The sequence below is a fragment of the Fukomys damarensis genome, unplaced genomic scaffold (assembly GCF_012274545.1).
Source record: "Fukomys damarensis isolate Sample0158 unplaced genomic scaffold, DMR_v1.0_HiC HiC_scaffold_17, whole genome shotgun sequence".
Taxonomy (NCBI): Eukaryota; Metazoa; Chordata; class Mammalia; order Rodentia; family Bathyergidae; genus Fukomys; species Fukomys damarensis.
Genome location: NW_022900929.1, coordinates 22,789,553 through 22,808,011, shown reverse-complemented (window position 1 = coordinate 22,808,011; position 18,459 = coordinate 22,789,553). Strand labels below are relative to the sequence as shown.

Sequence of the window (18,459 nt, the reverse complement as noted above, 5' to 3'; positions counted from 1 at the left end):
TAAGCCCAGCCCGGGGCCCTGAGAAGCAGTCTCAGTCTTGTTATAGTTCCTTGTGCCCTCTCCATTTCTGTCCTCCACTTCTCCTGCCTTCTCTCTTCAGAGAAGCCAGTGTCCCCTCTGTCTGTCCCAGACTCAAGGATCTGTGATTAGCAGAACAAATGCTAATTCATTTATCCTCACAGAAGTAACTCATCCAATCCTCATAGAAGCAGAACCCGAGGGTCATAGAGGTGGGGTAAGTGGAGGAGGCAGAACCCAGTATCAGGAAGTGGGGGAGGCAGAACCTCAGCTCCAGTCATTTGCCATAGTAGCTGATCTGCCTTTACTTGATGGGTACTGAAGGTCCTAACTCCTATCCAGGGAGAGTAGACCCTTGGCCACGGACATCTCTGTATTCCTCAGCCACTGCCTTGCCCCCACTCTGGGAGCCTGGCTGGTGCCTCTTCCTTGCACTGTAACTAGAATGAGTGAGGGGAACTATGAAGGGCCTGAGGGGCAGCACATCTACATATGTCCCAAGGAAACTCAGTGGCCCTTTAGTGGCACCAATGACACCTTTTGCGTCAGAGGTGAAAGCCTCCTGCTACATAAGGACAATGGTCAACAAAAGAACCTGGGAGAAGCCAAGTTGCTGAGTGAGTCTCAAGTCCCACGGGCTCTGCCCTGGGCTGGCTGGGGGTGGGCACAGGCTGAGTTCCAGGCTGGCTCTAAGGGATGACAAGTTGATGTGAAGATGGTCCGCTGCCAAGCAGAAGTGAAGGAGTTCAAGTAAGTGAAGTAAATGTTTTTGAGTCAGCAGCCAAGGCCACCGAGGAGAGGTATTCCAGAAGGGGCTGGTCCCTTCCACCTTGGCCTCTGACTCTACCCGGGACCTCTGAAAACCAAAAGGTACTCCTTCAACAAGGGGTGATCTGGGTAACCTTTTGCTAGACCTAAGAAGCAGATATGTGTATCCCAAGTGCAGCTGATCCCACAGAGGGGCCTGAGGATCTGTTCTCTACATCAGTGTTCATCAGCCAAGGTGGCGACTTCCCACTGGGTGAAAGAAATGATACCAAAGGGAAACATATAGAAGGCGGGAATGAAGACCCAATTGGTATCTCTCTGATGTCACAGAGAAAGAGCAGGAGGAACTGCCCCTTGGAATAACACATCAGGCTGGATTTCCTCACACAGAGCAGGAAGTACGCCCTCCAGAGGGGATGCAGTGGGCCAGGAAGGGTTCTTGGTGATGCCGTGCTAGGAAGTGGAGTGCTGGCCTTGCTTAAATGGCAGCGAGCTGGGTGTGGTGGTGCCTGTAATCCCAGCTACTCAGGAGACTAAGGCAGGAGGACCACAAGTTTGAGGCTGGGGTGAGCAAATTAATGGCTTAATGAGACTTAATGAGATCTTACCTCAAAATAAAGATAAAAAGGGATTAAGGTTTGAGTCCATGGGAAAGCATTTTCCCAGCATGCATGAAGCCTTGGGTTCATTGAGGAACTCCCAGAAATGGCAAAACTCCCAAAGAAGTTAGAAGACAAAAGACAAAAAAACTGGAAAAGGGTGATGAGCCATTAGACAGAGTGGAAACTACATGAACAAGTATTTTTTAACTTATTTGTTCACCAAAATATTCCCCACTGGTGGAGCAGTTGCTTATCCTTTGTGAAGTTCTAAGTTTGTGCCTTCACTCTCTCTCTCTCTCCCTTCTTCTCTCTCTCTCTCCCTCCCTCACTTCATCCCCTCCATCCATCCTTCTCCATTCTACTTTCTAGTGTAGGGGTGGAAATGGGAAGCTGCAACAGTCAAGGTCTTTGCTGTCCTGAGGCTGATGATCTATCAAGGGATACACATTAATGAAATAATCAAAAGCAGAAATGTGTCAGCATGAATGGAGCTAAATCCCATGAAGCAAAGCAATGCAATGAAAGGAACACCAGCATTTAACAAAAAGACATGGTCAGGGGACTCAGAAGAAGATTTCATGAGGCAAGGCCACTGAGGTGAAGTCTGAAGGCTGGGGGGAGCTGAATTGAGAAAGCAGGTGAAGGTCCCAGGAACAGAGGCAGCTGCTGCTGCTGTGTTGACCTTGTGGAGGAGCAATTGTGGGTGATGGGTTGGGTCCAAAGACGGCAGCAATTATTCTTCCTATGGTCCTTTACAAAGGGATCTTTTTTGCCTCCTAGAAAAGGGCTGGACCTGTTTTGTCTTCCCTAGAATCGGGGCTGGTCTTATGTCTTGCATTGATTTTCAGAATGCACTAGTAATGACAGCTCACCCTGTGGAGGCTTAGCAATTTCTGCCTTCTCCCTCTAGGAATCTTGAGTCCACCATGCTGTGATGAAACTGGGCATAAAAGACTACAGAATCAAAAATGTCCAGCCATCTTGCTCATCCTGGCTGAGGACTAGGCAAACAAGTGAGGCCCAGGGGACTAGAGACCTCCCACCCCTGGTCAACCCACTGACCAACTGTCAATGCAAGAACATTGAGCCTAGCCAGTGCTCCATAGAACAGATGAATCATCCAGCGGAACCCAGCTCAGCCCAAACTGCCAGACCAGAATTGTGAGCAAATCAGTTAGTTTCGCCACAACTTACAGAGCAATGGGTAAGTGACGTAGGTAGGACATTGAAGGACCTAAAAGAAAAGCCATGTGGCTGTAGCTCAGAAAGTGGACTCAGAGTAGGGATGTAAGAGGAAAGTATAAAGCAAAGTTAGAGTGGTGGACAGGATGCACACCAGACAAGGGCCTGCAGTCTATATTTAGGAAATTAGCCTTTGTTTTAAATGAGAAACCACTTAAGCTGGGTGTAGTGGCACATACCTGTAATCACAGCTCTCCTAGGAGGTTGAGGCAGGAGGACTACATCTTTGATCCCACCCTAAGTAACTTAGCAACTTAGTGAGACTTTGTCTCAAAAATAAAAATAGGGCCTAGGAATAAAGCTCATTGTGAAGGCCCTGGGTTCAATCCCTGGTACTAGGGGGAAAAAGGGTAGATAAAATAGACATTGAAAGGTTTGGATTTGAAAAAATCACTCTGAAGTGCAGAGAATGGATTGGCAGCAGGAAGGGGAGAGAGTAAGAGAGAGAAAACAGGAAAGTCTTGCCATTATGCAGAGGGGACAAGTCAGTAGCTTTGGCTCAGGAAGACAGAAGTAAGGCAAAGAGACAGGGAGGTGGACAGATCTAAGGGCTTTTTAATAAATGAAACCATCAGAAATGGACTGGATATAACTAGAAAGGAGGAGAGCAGTTAAGAATGATTCCTGTTTCTTGCTTGTGTAAACAGATACATAGAAACACTGTTCACTGGGCCACAATGCCCACCCAAACCTACCTGGGTCTCTGGGGTATGGAATGCAGGAGGCAGAAGACACTGTCTCAGATTATCACTGAAAATAGGTGGTGTATTCCCACTGCTAGGACCAAAAATTGATACCTCCAATTTAAAAAACAGGTGTACTTGACTCATGGTTTCAGTGGGTTCAGTCCATAGTTGGCTGTCTCCAAGGCAGAAATAGCATGGGGGAGGGGTGTGGAGGAGGAAAACTGCTTATCTCATGGCTTCCAGCGCAGGGGAATAGTGCCAGAGAGGAAGGGGTCAGGGACCAGATACAGTATTCAAAGTCACATCACCATGACCCACCTGTAAGTGTGCTTTATTAATCCCCCAACTGGCTCTCAGGCCAATTAAATTGACAATGCAGCTTAACTGTCACAAGCAAGGTATATTTCTTATGCTTTCTAGAAATGATATGCTGCAAGAAAAGGACACTATGATAGATGAACGTCAAGGAGTGAGATGAATTTCCATCACTCTAGAGAAGGTTTTCCAGGGCTTATTGGTTCAATTACATCTTCTGAGACATTTAATTCACACACTCAACTCATACTGTTCAATAAAAACTTCACTGATTCATTAGAGATTTGGAAATTGTGAAAAAGGTCATCAAATGAGTAAAAATTACCCAGGATGCTAAGCAGAAGGATCACAGATTCAAGGACAACCTGGTCTATCTTGTCTAAAACAAACAAACAAACAAACAAACAAAAAACCAAAAGATGAATGAACAAATTAAAAAATGGGTAAAAATTGGTATTTCCAGAATTTCCTCTGTACCACAGCCTGATGATGGTCTCCAGGAGTATCCTCTGTGTCTTTCCAGCCAGAGACACCAGTCACTTGTATGAGAAGTCCTCCCAAGTGATTGGGACATGCAGTCATGACTGGGACTCACTAGTCTCAAGGGTCTATAACAGCTTTTTGGAAACTAATGAACCAATGTTACAGGGACAGAAAAGAGGTAAGCAGAGGATGTGCCCTGCCAACACCTAAAGATCTGGAGAGTGATCCCAGGGACCTCAGGAAGAGGTATGGGTCTCTAATGAGTGTACCAGGCATTGCCCAGGGAACATTCTCTCCTGGACCTGTCACTGAGGAAACCTTACTGGATGAGGCCAAGAAGCCGAAGCCCAAAATCCTGGTGTGTTTCTATAAACTACAGAGTCTGCCAAAAAAAAATGTATACATCAGGAAAAGAAAAAAACTCGTATAAATATTTTAATAGTAAATTTATTGAAACATCATGAGATTAATACAAGCTACCTTTGGCCTCTACCATTACAAGAGGTGCTCAAAGTGGTGTCCATGAGCTTCCAGGCATTTATTAGGCAAACTGCTGAAGTGTGTACACATTTTTTTGAAACTCTGTATTGTCTTAGGCTATGGCCCCCAAAAGTTTTGTTATGTTTCAAAATGTAAGGCACATTGATGTATTTATTCATTAATTACAAGCACATACTACTATGCTAAAATATTTTACCTATGAAAAATTGATAGTATATATAAATTAAAATTGATATAAAATATAAATTCTAATATATTCCTCTCCAATATATTATCTTATGTACCCCACTTTGGAAACCACTACCCTAAGAACATGGAGGCTGTTCTCCCCTAATTTCACAAAATTCTAATATTCAAGGTCTGGTTTTATATCACAGGTTTTCGAGGCCAGTTGTTTCTCAAAAGCAGCAGGAAGGATCACTCAAGATTAAGTAGATTTGCAGCCAAGATAATTCAGTGAGAGTTTGCAGCTGTGTCATCAGACTGTGAACAGTACGTGCCAGGATTATGCGAAAGCCACTTTGCCAGAGGACTTCAAGGCACTGACTGGGGGCGACTGTCTCTAGAAAGAGTCTGGATGCTGTTACAGGGAAGGCTCCCAGCAGGAAGACAAGGAGCCCCTCTCTCACACCTCAGGCATGAGCAAGCAAGAAAGGCCAGGTTTCATCCTCAGTACTTCCCCAAACACTGGTCAATCCATCATTCAATCCTACAGATGATACCTCTGAACTATGGGCTCCATTCACTTCCTAGCACATCCATGGCAACCACCAGACAACTTCCTCCTCCACCACCTCTTTGGTCCAAGCTACAGCATCTTTCACCTGGATCACAGCCATCATCTGCTGACCTGACTTCATGCAATCTGGCCTCTGCACAGCAGGCAGAGTGGTGCCATCTGATTATGCAACACCGTTGGCTCCTGGGGCTCTGAAAATAAACTCCACACTCTTCAAGTGGCCTTAAGACCTTGCATCTTCTGTCTCCACGAGCATTATCTCTCTAGTTCCCCTTGACCTGCAGTCCTTCATATTCTGCCATGGGCCACACTTCTGCTTGCGATGCTCCTCTACCTGCCTGGACAAATCACATTCAGCCTTTAGCTCCATCGCCACTTCTTCAGGGAAGTTCCAGAGGAAATCAGAGTTCCCTATTACAAGATCATGTAGTGCTTCTCAGAGCTGTCATTTTTGGAGTATACCAGCACATGGGTTGTGAGGGCCATGTTTCCTTCACTAGGCCATTAACTCAACGAGAGATGAACAGTGTCATTTTGTGTCCTCAGTGTCCAGCACTACGCCTGGCACCTGGTAAGTTCTTGTTCCACGAATGAGTGTGGATGCGTGAATGAATGGAGAGGCTGGAGGGTTTGTGTATGGAATTTGTCTGGAGAGAGTGCACAGGAGGAAGGAAGAGGAACCAAACAAAGGGGTCATAAAAAAAAAAAGACTAAGAAAGACAACATGGCAGGCAAAGAAGGGTTAATCACATTAATCAAGAGACTCTGTAGGACCTCAAATTTACATTATTGTTTTGTATATCAATCCTCATCTGTCCTAACATCTTTCTGGCTAGCAACCATCACTTTCTTAGATCACTTTGTTTGATTCTATTATCCGTAGTCAGATTTCTCTAGGAGCTCATTTTTCATAGTCCACAAAAAAGTACACTATTTCCTAGGAGATCATGATGAACAGTGTCCTGGTTACCTTAATTCTCAGCTTGATTGTCTTGGGAGCTGTGTGAGGGATTGATACACACACTTCTGGGTATATCTGGGTACATCACAGATGTGTAATCCTGGATAATATATCTGGGCCCTTGCTTCTTCCTTTCTGTTCTCCTGCTGTTTCCTGGCCCCTATGAACTAAGTATCTTTACTCCAGCCTGATTTTCCACCATGGCACTACCTCAGAGCCCACAAACCATGGACTGAATCCCCTGAAACCATGAGTTGAATTAAACCATTCTCCTTCAAATCATGGGTATCTTTATGAGGTATGATTTAAAAATACGGTGAACGCTGCTGCTGAATGTCATCCAATGGGAAGGCAGGCTTGTAAAAATATTATGGTGTGTCCTCCTCCATCTCAGTCACCAGACCTGGCACCATGAGACTTCTGGCTCTTCCCCAAAGTCAAAATGACCATGAGAAGGAACTGTTTTGAGTCAGTTCAAAATATGGAGGCAGCCACAACAGTGCAACTCAGGCAAGAGGACCTTAGAACGGCTTCAGAAAGTGGCAAGGATGATGAGATAAGGGAGGTCATGCAAGGGGGAGTATTTTCAGGAGGATTCATGGCAATGTACCTTTTACTGTAGTAATAAAAAAATAAACTTCACTATATTTTTCAATCACCCCTTGTTAGAGTCATGAATACTTGGTCTATAGTAGTGGGAAGATTCCAAGGGAACTGACAAATCAGGTTAGCAGGAAGAATGCTAGAAATAAACCTCTCTCTGTGAAGAGGTCCCATGCATTTCAGATCTTTTTTTTTTTCCCCTGAATGCATGCACACAGGACTGAACTTGACAGGAGATTTTGTTGACATCTCTTACAAAAGATAAAAACATACTTTTCACTGTTTTGTCATGCACATTTGTAATGTAAGAGAAAAAAATCGCCCTTATCAGGAAAGCCTATTTACTCCATGATTGCAACTACATGCCATTCTGGAAAAGGCAACATTATGGAGACAATAAAAACACCCTTGGCTGTCAATGATTAGCGGGATGGAGGGATGAACATGTAGGACACACGGGACTTTAAGAGCCTCAGGTTTGAAAGCTCAAGCTCAACTTGGGCAAATTGGCAAGACCCTGTCTCAAAATGAGAAATAAGAAAAGGGCTGGGTATGTACCTCAGGGGAAAGATCCTGGGATACCGAGGTACGAGGTTTGAGCTTAGCCTCGACAACTTAGCAAGACCTTGTCTCAAAATAAAAATGAAAAATAACTGGGGATCTAGCTGAGGGTGAAGGTCCCAGGTTCAATTCCCAGCATGGCAAAACAAAACACAACAGCAAAACATAAACAAAAACACAGAAAACCTCAGTGAATATGATTGTGACACCATAATGGTGGATCCATGACATTATACATTTGTGCAAATCTACAGAATAAACACCAAGCACGAAGCCTCCTGTAAACTCTGGGCTCCGGGTGATAAGGATGTATTACTATAGGGTCACTATAACAAACAGATCACCGGTGGGGAATGTGGACAAGAGGGGAAGCTGTATATGTGGGGTAAAGTTGTAGAGGAGAAATCTCTGTATCGTCTCAATTTTTCTGTGAATTTAAAATTGCTCCAGAAATAAAGATTAAAAAAAACAACAACAAAAATAGAAAGCTCAGCCCTTAGAAAAAGGTGTGTTGTGGGGGGGTGTCTAAAAACCTGGAAGCAAGTGTACTCTGAGGACCCTGATGGGGTTGTGACCAGAACCCTAAGCCACTCAGGAACCCAGCGGGGTCTGAGGCACGGGAAGCTTCTCTAGCCTCTACAGCTGGGGTAGACAGATCCACTCCAAGCTTCTGTTCCAAGATCCTCCTTCCTGGGCTCCTTTCTGTGCCTGACCACTGGGCCTGTCTTTATGTTTATAAAGAGGATCTCCCAGTGAGGAGGGCTGCCCAATTAATTATGCCCAAAGCAGGCTGTAAGCAGTGCAGGCTGTAAAGAGTTAACCCCACAACTGGCTCATTTTGAGAAGAGAGTCTGGCCAAAGCCTATGTGCCAAGGTCAGAGTGATTCTTACCCAAATTCTGTTTCCAAAGTTAAAGACCTTCTTTACTAAAAAGACAAACTTAATTATTAACCACATCCATATTTTGTCTCTTCTGTTCCTAATTCAAAAATGCTTTGTCTTGCCAGGTGTGGTGGCACATGCCTGTAATCCTAGCACTCCGGAGGCTGAGGCAGGAGGATGGCTGTGAGTTCAAGACCAGCCTGGTCTACACAGTGAGTTCCAGGTAAATATCAACTACATAGTGAGACCCTGTCTCAAAAAACAAAAAACAAAACAACAACAACAAAAAGACCCAAAAAACCAAAAAACAAAAAACGCTTTGTCTTTTCCTTTACAAGCCTTGCCTACATCGGTAATATGTCCATAGCAACTACACAGCCTCTCACATGGCCCCTTTACCTCAATCTTATGTCAGCAATAAATATCAACAGCTCTGAGTGTTCAGGGCCTTTGCTTGTTCAGCCTTGTTTATACAAACATGAGTCATCCTAGCTCCCTATTTCTCTGGCTCTTTAATTCTGTCTTTAAGTTTTTCTTTTAATCTTGCATCATTGCACTGAACAAGAAATCAAAATCTACATCGAGAGAGTCTCTAATATCCCAGGGTGTGCACTCCTTGCCCAGAGAACCTGGTTGCCCTATGCTGGAGATCTTCCCATCCTTGGCCCTGGGGAGTGAATTTCTACCCAGGGAGCAGATCTCCCAGACCCCCCCTCAACATGGATTATTCTATCAGACTGAAGTCATTTTGAAAGCCATTTAAACCCATTTACACTGTTAAAAGCAACACTGGCAAAACTTTCAATGCAGAAATTACACAAATACCTCATTAGATCATCCATGTGCATGCAAGCTCTAGTATTTTAAATTTTAAGTAATACATATTAAACGTACTATATCCAAAATATTATAATGACATGTCAAAAATTATTAATGAAATATTTTACATTATTTTTTGAGAAAAAAGACTTCTAAACCTTCAAAACCCATATTATGTATGGGTTTGCATGTTAGTTTTCATCCGATATACATGATTTGTATTTAGGTTTCATAAGGTTTATAGTAGAAAAATTAGATTTTGATATCTAAGTTTTTCCAAAAACTGAAACAAGTGTTAATTTTTTAATTTGAATTTTTGAGCAAAAGCTCAACCACTAAGTAAACAAATAAAGTAGCTCATTTTCTAAGAATTCTGGATTACCAATATTTTATGGTAATACTGCATAAGTAACAATGCTTCCACACAGTTAAATAATGTTATGTCCTCCAACATTGGGTATGACTTTCCATAGGCAATTCTTTGTAAATCTTATTCTGTGTTTTTCTGTTTCCATGCATTTTTTTGCAGTACATAATGACTGTATTCATTGTGGGGGTGGTGGTGTGCATAGTATTTTATCTTTTATGCATAGTACTATGTGTGCATAGTATTTTATCTTTTGGTAAAATCTGATTTTAAAAAACCAGATTTTGGGCTAAGAGAACATTTTAATTTGCTACGCTCACCCTACCAATTTTTCTCAGGACTTTTTCTTAACCCTTTTCCCAGAAGAGAAAGCTCATCCTCCTGGTAATTTTCCCCAGCACTCCCTCTCTGCTATCCTGGAGATGGTGAATGGATTCTTCACAGTTTAAATGCACGTTCTCTTCCACTAAATTGGATGGATGCATAATGGCTTTTCTCCTAAAATCTTTTTTTTTAAACAAAAATTCAATTTCAATCTCTGCTTTATTTATTACAGTTTCTCAGAAATAGGATTTACAAACACGGACCTCAAGACATATCTCAACTTAAGTACCCCAGTGGCGAGAACCCTAAATACCTAGATTCTATTGCCAGTCCACGCAAGTCATTTCTCTTCATACGAGATGAGGAATTAAAATGAAGCTTGGTAAGTGACATGTAATTTGGAGGAGGAAAGGCACATTGAAAACAGCTTGATTTATTGAGCGTGGAAAGGGTGTTGGGATGATATTTTACCTTTTGATTTTTGTTGCCAATGTTACTGCACTTGAAAGTACTATTGGGGAGGAAAGAATAATACGGCCCATGCTCACTCAGTGCTGCAGGCACTAAGTGTGATCACATGCTACTTTTATCGAGGGTCAGGGCTTCTGTTGGAAACATGGCTCAAAGTAGTATTAGGGGTGCTGTGGTTGGCTTTATTCTGTCTTCTCCTTTCCCACCTCCCCCATTCCTCCCTCTCCTTTCTGCCTTCCCTCCTGCCTAGACTCTGCAGTGCCTATTTCCCCTCACTCCCATTCCTGTTCTTTCTTTCATCTGCACACTTCTTTCTTTGTATCGTTCCTCCTTTGTCAACAGCAGCTCCAAGAAAGCAGGTATCGAGCATTTTTTTTTTTAAAAATTGCTTTTTGTGTTCCCAGCACCCAACCGATGCCTTTACCTTCTAACAATTTACATTCTTAAATTGCTGGGCTTAGTGCCGTGCACGTGTTTACTAAGACCAGATCTGAGTGAAATTCGGCCAGGGATCTAAAGATAATGGAACTCAGATACCCCTGCCAGAGTTCACTGTCTTCTTGGCTTCCTTGCAGTTTAACATTAGATAGCTAGGAAAGTGCTGGAAGCTGTGGAAGGTGGGTGGGTGATAACATTGTACTCAGTTCCTATTGATGCCTATCATCCACCCTTCTATTATCATGTCCTGTGCATTTTGCCCAGGATTAAACAGCAGCTCGTAAGGTGCCATGATAGATAAACTTGTTTAACTCTAGGAGGAAAGTGAATTATGTTTAATTCTGTTCTCAACATCTAAGGGCCAGTGATTTGAGAGCATGTACAAGGGTCAGGATGGGAGCTGCTGAGTCTATATCTTCTAAAAACTGTGATGTCTTGTGCTCCAAAAGGCCTTCAGAGTGGGTGACCACACCCACTGATCCTCAAATTCTGTAAACAAAGCCAACACGGTCCAGGCTAAATGAAAGGCATTGCCAGTTGCTGGCAGAAAGGGATGGGGCACTGGGATGCCTGTAGCTTGGGGCCAGGTCTAGAGACAGGCTGGGTTTGCTCAGCCATTATGAGTGTACCTAACTAAACAGCCTACCTATCCCCTGGCCACCAGCGTGCAAGGACTTCCAGCCAAGTGTCCTGAGACCTATCCTGGAGAGAACCCAGAATGGCAATGGATTGAGTCCTATCTTGTCCAGGAGAAGCCTGCTTGGGGGTGGGGATGGGTCTCTCTCCATCCCTACAGGGGTTAGAGGTGGTAGAATCCTCCTGAAGCTCTGATCCAATGGGGCCCACCAAAGCTGGGGCAGCGGACAGCTAAAACGTGTGGCAGCTAGAGAAATACATACAACAGACCATCAGGGCCGGACACTAGAGATAAGGATCCAAAGTCAAGGCAGAGCCAAAGACAGTGGGAGAGCTGGAAAGGAGAGAGGGAAGCTATGGTGAGAGGTGCTGAAGGAGATGCAGATGGAAGGAAGCAGATACAAACCCACCTGAGCAGGAGGAAGAGGACACAGGGATGTAGAAAGGCACCATGCAGAGTTTGGTGCCAACTTGGGCCCATGTGGTGCCCCGTGAACCAGTTTTTGGCCAATGTATAATATGACAGTACAAATGTACAGAGGTGAATCTCAGCACTGGGTTCAAATTATGGCTCTTGGTCATGGCTAAATCAAAGGCATTACCATATACTACTCCCAGAAATCACAAAGGGCAGAAGTGGTTTCTGCGGTCTGGCTGGCTTCTGTCTGAAAGCCAACCTGCTCAGCTATCCTGCTGGGGAGCCTATGGGACTGGCTGTGAGGATGTGAGAAGTTGTCCTCTTGCTTTTTCCTCCTGTTCTAGTAGGAACAAATTTAAAAACTAAGTGATTCTGCTCTGCAGAGGCTAAGATATCGAGTCCCTTGCAGGGAGCCTTGGTAGCCTGGAGCTGTGTCCACTCAGGAGGCGGTCCCTGTCCTGCTGTCCTGGGTTGAGTTTTCCTTTGCTTCCTTCAATTCTGGAAGGTTCTAGAGCCCTTCTAAAAACTCTTATCTTTTTTTTTTGGTACACATTGCAATGAATGCAAACTAACTTTTGAAATGTGGAACTAGTACACTTGGGTTAGAAGCTATGGAAGTCAGGGAGATGTGGGGTTTCTCAAATTGGTGGTGGGAGGTACGTAAGGTAAGGGACAGAGATGCTTTTCTGTGGCCTAGGATACAGCACCAGGGCTCAGGAACTTGGGGTAGGGGGTGATGGTGCACGACCCACCTAGTTACCACCTGGGGAAGGTGGTGGCCTCAGGGGTAGGGAAGCTATCACATGAGGAGAAGAAGACCAGACATTTGAGGACATGGTGTCAGCCAGCATTCTTGGTGTTCTGTATAATCCAAAACAGGGGAAGCTGGGCATGGTGGTACATGCCTGTAATCCCAGCATTCTGGGAGGCTGAGGCAAAAGGACCACAAGTTCACTGCCATCCTGGGCAACATAGTGACTTAGTGAGAACCTGTCTCAAACAAACAAACAAACAAAAAATTAAAAGGGCTGAGGACAGAGCTCAGCATGAAAGCCTTGGGTTCAATCTTCAGTATTCCTAAACAAAAACAGCACAAAAAGCAGGAGAAAGACAAGTAAGTTGTCAGTTCACTTGGGTCTAGGCCAAAATGACTCTCAGAATCATTATAAGATCCCAGATGGCTTGATATTTGCTGTGTGCTGTGTTATACCATCAGTTGACTTCACAATCTCTTGAAGATTTACATGTAAACATTACAGCATTGATCAGCAGAGGATCTTGCTACCGGAGGGGGTATCCATACACTGAGAAAATGATAAATCTCAGGCCCTTTAACTTAATGGAAACTTCTATTTTGGCCCTCAGAAGGATCAGAGAGTGGCTCATCCTCTCTTGGTCACATGACCACCCATTCAGAAGGCTGACTACATGTGACAACTCCCATGAGAAGGATCCAGGTGGACCACTAGGTGTCTGCTACATCTTGAAGTCAGAAACCACAGGGAGGCACTACATCCTCCCAGGCACCCCCCATGCCCGGTGTTTCTGGTGGAAGTGTGGCCACAAGACGCTCTGTCACCAGTGAATGAGAGCTTAAAGGAAGTAAGTCATCCAAGGCCTATTGTGGCTGAATAGTGAGTGCTCCTTCTACATCCCTTTTCCCATGATACAGATGCCTTGGAAACCCCCTGATGAAATGGAGAAGCCACAATGTGGAAGGGGCCATGATCCCTGAATGACCAAAGGAAGGCACCTGCCAACCTGAACCACCCCCGTGGAATTTCACAGGATTAAACCACTAAGATTTGGAGATTTGCTTGTTCCAGGGGCCTGAGTGATTTGCCCTAGGCATTTTCCATTCTCTATTTCCAACTTCAGTGTATTGGATTGTAAAATGCACACAGGAAATCCATGCTTCAAATGGACTGGACGTCCAGAAGCAAAAGGCCTCCCTGAGGTTTCTCCTGACCAGTAATTTTATTTGTGTTTCTCTCCTGGAAAATAATCCGTTTCTCAGCATCCATGGAGGCTGGGTGTTACAAATGTCACTGACCTGCCCCATCCTTTTCATTTCTCTGCCCAGCATGGGGTCAGTTTCATGTTTTTGAAATTTGCCGAAATGGGTAGCCAGCAGTGGAGCTGGTAAAGGGAAAGGTCTTTTAAATTTTTAAACAGTCCTTTCTGGCTCTGTTTTGTTATTGCTCTCCTAACACTGTGTCCGGCATATCTTCTAGGCCTGGGGTCTATTTGAACAATTCTAAAATGTCATCTCCTACCTGCTGGCTTCTGCTGCTGTGGACAGCTGGCAGCCCAGCTCCCATGGAGCCTACTAGGCCGAGTCCGCCTGTGCACTACACACTCACAGAAAGCTTGATCAAAAAGATAGACAGCGGGACCAAAATACGTCCCTCTGCTCTCTGGCTCAGAGAAAACACAGAAATGCTGTTGCATTACCTTGTATGCACCCCTTTCTTTTTTTTTGTAAAAATGTGGGGATATGCACGTTTGGGTTGTGACAGTTCTTTGAATGTCACTGAACAGTGCTGATCTTGAAACCTTAGAGGACCATCAGCTTGGAGTTTCTCCAGAGGCCATCCAGGGCCTTGGATAATTTGAAGCACAATCTATCCTGCTGACTGAAGTTCATTGTATTCATTGTGTCTGATTCTTTCAGTAGGTGCTGTTGCTTCTGTGTGTGTGCATGTGTGCGTGCACACACTCACATTTTCTTGCAGTATTAGGGCCTTTGTTTGAGCTACATTTCCAGTCCTTTTTTATTTTTTATTTTTGAGACAAGTTCTTTCAAGTCCCTATGTTGCCAGGCTGGGCTGGAACTTGTGATCTTCCTGCCTCAGCCTCCTAGAATTCCCTACAGTCCTTGGAGGAGTGCTCAGAGGGTAAGGAGACATTCCATCCTTTCTGTATTTCCCCTGGATTTAATGACAGGCAGGGCTCTGCCCTGGGAGTATCAAGACAGGACTGGCTGATAGAAGCTTCTTGAGAATTTAAAGGAGTGTCTAAAAAGAAAAATCTTCCTTCAAATAATTTAATCTTAAAGGATATGAAGCAGTCAGGTGTCCATGAAATGTTCAGCACCTTCTGTTATCAGCTTGGGGTCTCCTTTGGGGGAACCATTTGAAATTCCCTCTCAGAAATGGAGCTGTGTGTAAAGCGCTTCCACGTGGAGAATACATAGCTTCTGGCTGCAGACAGCAAGGGGGCTTCTTTGGCAAAATGATCCACTTTGCTGCACAGCAAGAATAGAGGCAGACAGGAGAGAAGCCATGCTTTCCGGCTCACAGAGGGGGCACTGAGCAGACAGCCTTGTGCCCCTGGTGACACATGAATCCTCTCTCTAATGCAGGAGGCAACTTATGCTGGGGATATTAGCATCAGCTTCTCTAAGTGAAGCCTCTCAACTGCACTGTGACCTCCAGAAGAATAGTGCCACTAAGCTTTGGAAGGGAGATCTTGTGTCATTTCCCAGGCCCTGCTCCCTTGTCAGCCCTGGAAATGCCAGCTGGCTCATTAACAGCGAGAACATCATCGTCATCGTCATCGTGATCAACAGCAGCTGAGACCTGAACGCTTACCACTTGCCAGACACTTTGCAAAGTAAATTACATTGAATATTTTATTCTATTCTCACAAGCAGCTTGCAATGGGCTGAGTATTTATAGCCCCCAAATTCATATGTTGCAATCCTAACCCTTAAGGTGATGGTATTAGGAGGTGGGGCTGGTGGGAGGTGATTGCGTTGTGAGGGGGAAGCCCTCAGGAATGGGGTTAGTGCCCTTGTGAAAGGAACAAGTCAATCCTTGCTCCTTCCACCATGTGAGGTTACCCACTGCAAGAAGGCACCAGCTATGAGCTAGAAAGTGGGCCTCAAGAAGTGCCAAATCTGTCTTGATCTTGGACTTCCCAGATTTCAGAACTGTGTGAAACAAATCTGTGTTGATGATATGCTACCCAGTTTGTGGTATTTTGCTCTAGTAATTGAAATGGATAAAAACAGTTCATGAGGTAGGTCTTCCTATGTTATAGAAGAAGAGTGAAAGACTCAGTAAACCTAAGGACTATATACTCATTAAGTGTGGTCCCAAATTGAAACATGGATTTGTTTAACCTCTATCTTCCTTCCCACCACACCCACTCCCCAGACATAAGGTCCTCCATGAGTCAATTTCCCCAGCAGTGCCACCAAGTCCCAAATTCTAGATCCTGGTTGCTGGGATACAGATGCTCTGAGCCAAAGGCTCCCAAATAACAGGCCCTGGACTGGACAGTCTGTGTTCCATTGCCCTAGGGAGCTTCTGAAAAGCGCACTTGTCTAGGCCCTGTTCTCTAAACTTGGTTCTAACTTAACAGGTCTTGGGAGGGGCCTGGGAAACTGCACTTTAACAGGTTTATAATAAATGAAATACAACAATCAGACTTTACAAAAATATATACATATGCTTCATTAAATAACAAGATTTAGTGTTGAGTTTACTATCATCAATTTGAGAGTAGTCACGGGGATACAGCCTTAGTCAGCTTTCTGCTGCTATGACAAATGCTTGATCCAATCAACTTATGAAGAGCATAGGTTTCTTTTGGCTTATAGTTTTAGAGCTTTCAGTCTGTGATGGGTTGGCCCTGTTGCTTTGGGTCTATCACAGCACATCATGGCAAGAATGCATGGTGGATTAAGCTGTTCATTTTTTGGCTAGGACACAAAAGAGAAGAAGAGCCTGGGGTCCCACCATCCCTTCACAGGCACAGCCCCCAGGACTGAAGGACCTCCTACCAGGCCCTACTCTTAAGTTTACACCAGTACCAAACAGTGCCAAGGTGAAGACCAAGCATCTAACACAGATGCTTTGGAGGACACCAAGATACAGACATCTGCAGATATCTAAGTACAATGGACCTTGACTTACAAACTTGATCAGTTCCTGAGGGGTGGTCACAGCTCAAGTTGGTTGTAAGCTGATACAGCTGAGATCTGGATGTTTATCTGGGTACATGCTATATAGATAACAAGAGGCAGATGTACCTTCTTCCATTAACCTAACTAACTCAAGCTGTCCACATATCAGGCCAGTCGTAACCTGATTCAAGACCTCCATGGGAACTAGAATATCATGCAAAAATGTCCGCGATTACTGCTGGAGACAAACCACAGGGACTGCTAACGGTACAGAGATATATAGTATTATTTTCATAGTGCAAAACATGTTGCTATCAATTTGAAATTAGGGAACACAAACATGTATTTTATATTCCTAAGTTTACAGACCCCTGAAGGTTATGTCATACATTCTCTGGAGGTGCATGTGTCACAGGCTAGGAACATCTGACGTGGACATGTGGACAGCTATCTTCTTAAAAAATGTAAAATACAGATTTCATCGCTCCATGAACACAAGTTTTTTGTTGGTTTGTTTGTTTGTTTTGTTTTGTTTTGTTTTTTGAGACAGGATCTCACGATGTAGCCCAGGCTAGTCTCGAACTCACAGCTATCCTCCTGCCTTAGCCTCCTGAGTGCTGGGATTACAGGAAGGCACCACCATGCCCGGTTTAACGAACACAGGTTTTACAAGAAGTAAAATCAAGCCAATGAGAATCTTGATTTTCATTAGCTATGAGAAGTTTGCATGGAAATTTTGGTCTTTTTTTTCCTTGCAAAGGGATTGTGTTAAATGATTGATTTAACAATTTACAATCACTACTAGAATGGTACCCACCAGAAATCACATTTGCAAAAATATGACAGCAAAAAAAGTTGCACGGTCGTATATCTTTTTGCCTGCTTCCTGGCATTCTAAGAGGAAAGTCATTTTTACTACTCACTCTTGCTTTGTTTTGCACTCATCCTAATTTTCTAAATAACATGGTTTCCAGATTGGGAGAAAATGATTATCCTTGTTCGCAGCAAACGGTGCTGGAGATATATTTATGAAAGGAGCTGCGTTCATCCCGCAATCAGCCACCCCTCTGCCTTGTCAGAGCTCTGATGAGCTCCCCTCTGATGAGATTACCTGAAGGTGCCCAAGAATAAAATGAAGAGAAAGCTCTCAAATGCAAGTGGGAACAATGCTTTAGGAGTGACTGGAAGTTTGCCTGTTTTTAGCACTTCAGTATATATAGACTGAGGATAACAGGATTTTCCTGTGCTCACAAAGCATTTAATAGCTTAACGCATTTCTTGCTCACTGTTTTTGGTTGTGTGCTGTGGTTTAGCAGGGGTTTAACTGTTCACCTCCACAGCAGGTGACCAGAAGTTCAGCTTTACCTATCAGAGTTGAGCCATCCCAGGGTCCTCCTTGGGGCTCTGGAGGCAGAGTAGAGACACCAGCTTAGGAGGAGGATGCACAGCTGTCATCTCTGGGACCCAGTAGGCACAATCCAGGTCATCAGGGAGGAGTAGGCGGAGCCTGTCCCTCAGATGTGTGAAGTGGAGAGGAAGGGGCAACTCTTTTAGACATGGCATCAGCCCTGGCAGGTCCCATCAAACTGCCCTCTGCCATTCGGCTCTCCCAAGTCTTTTTTTTTTTTTTTTTTTTTTTTTTTTTTTTGGTACTGGGGATTGAACTCGGGTCCTTGAGCTTGCAAGGCAGGCAGCGGAACCAGAGCTAAATCC

At 44.2% G+C, this 18,459-nt stretch overlaps 1 protein-coding gene across 1 annotated transcript in view; it reads right to left on the bottom strand.

The window, feature by feature from the left end:
- The window catches only part of Galnt17 (polypeptide N-acetylgalactosaminyltransferase 17), a 466,429-nt gene that overhangs the window by 28,191 nt on the left and 419,779 nt on the right, over positions 1-18,459 (bottom strand). The gene's annotated exons all lie outside the window — the stretch shown is intronic.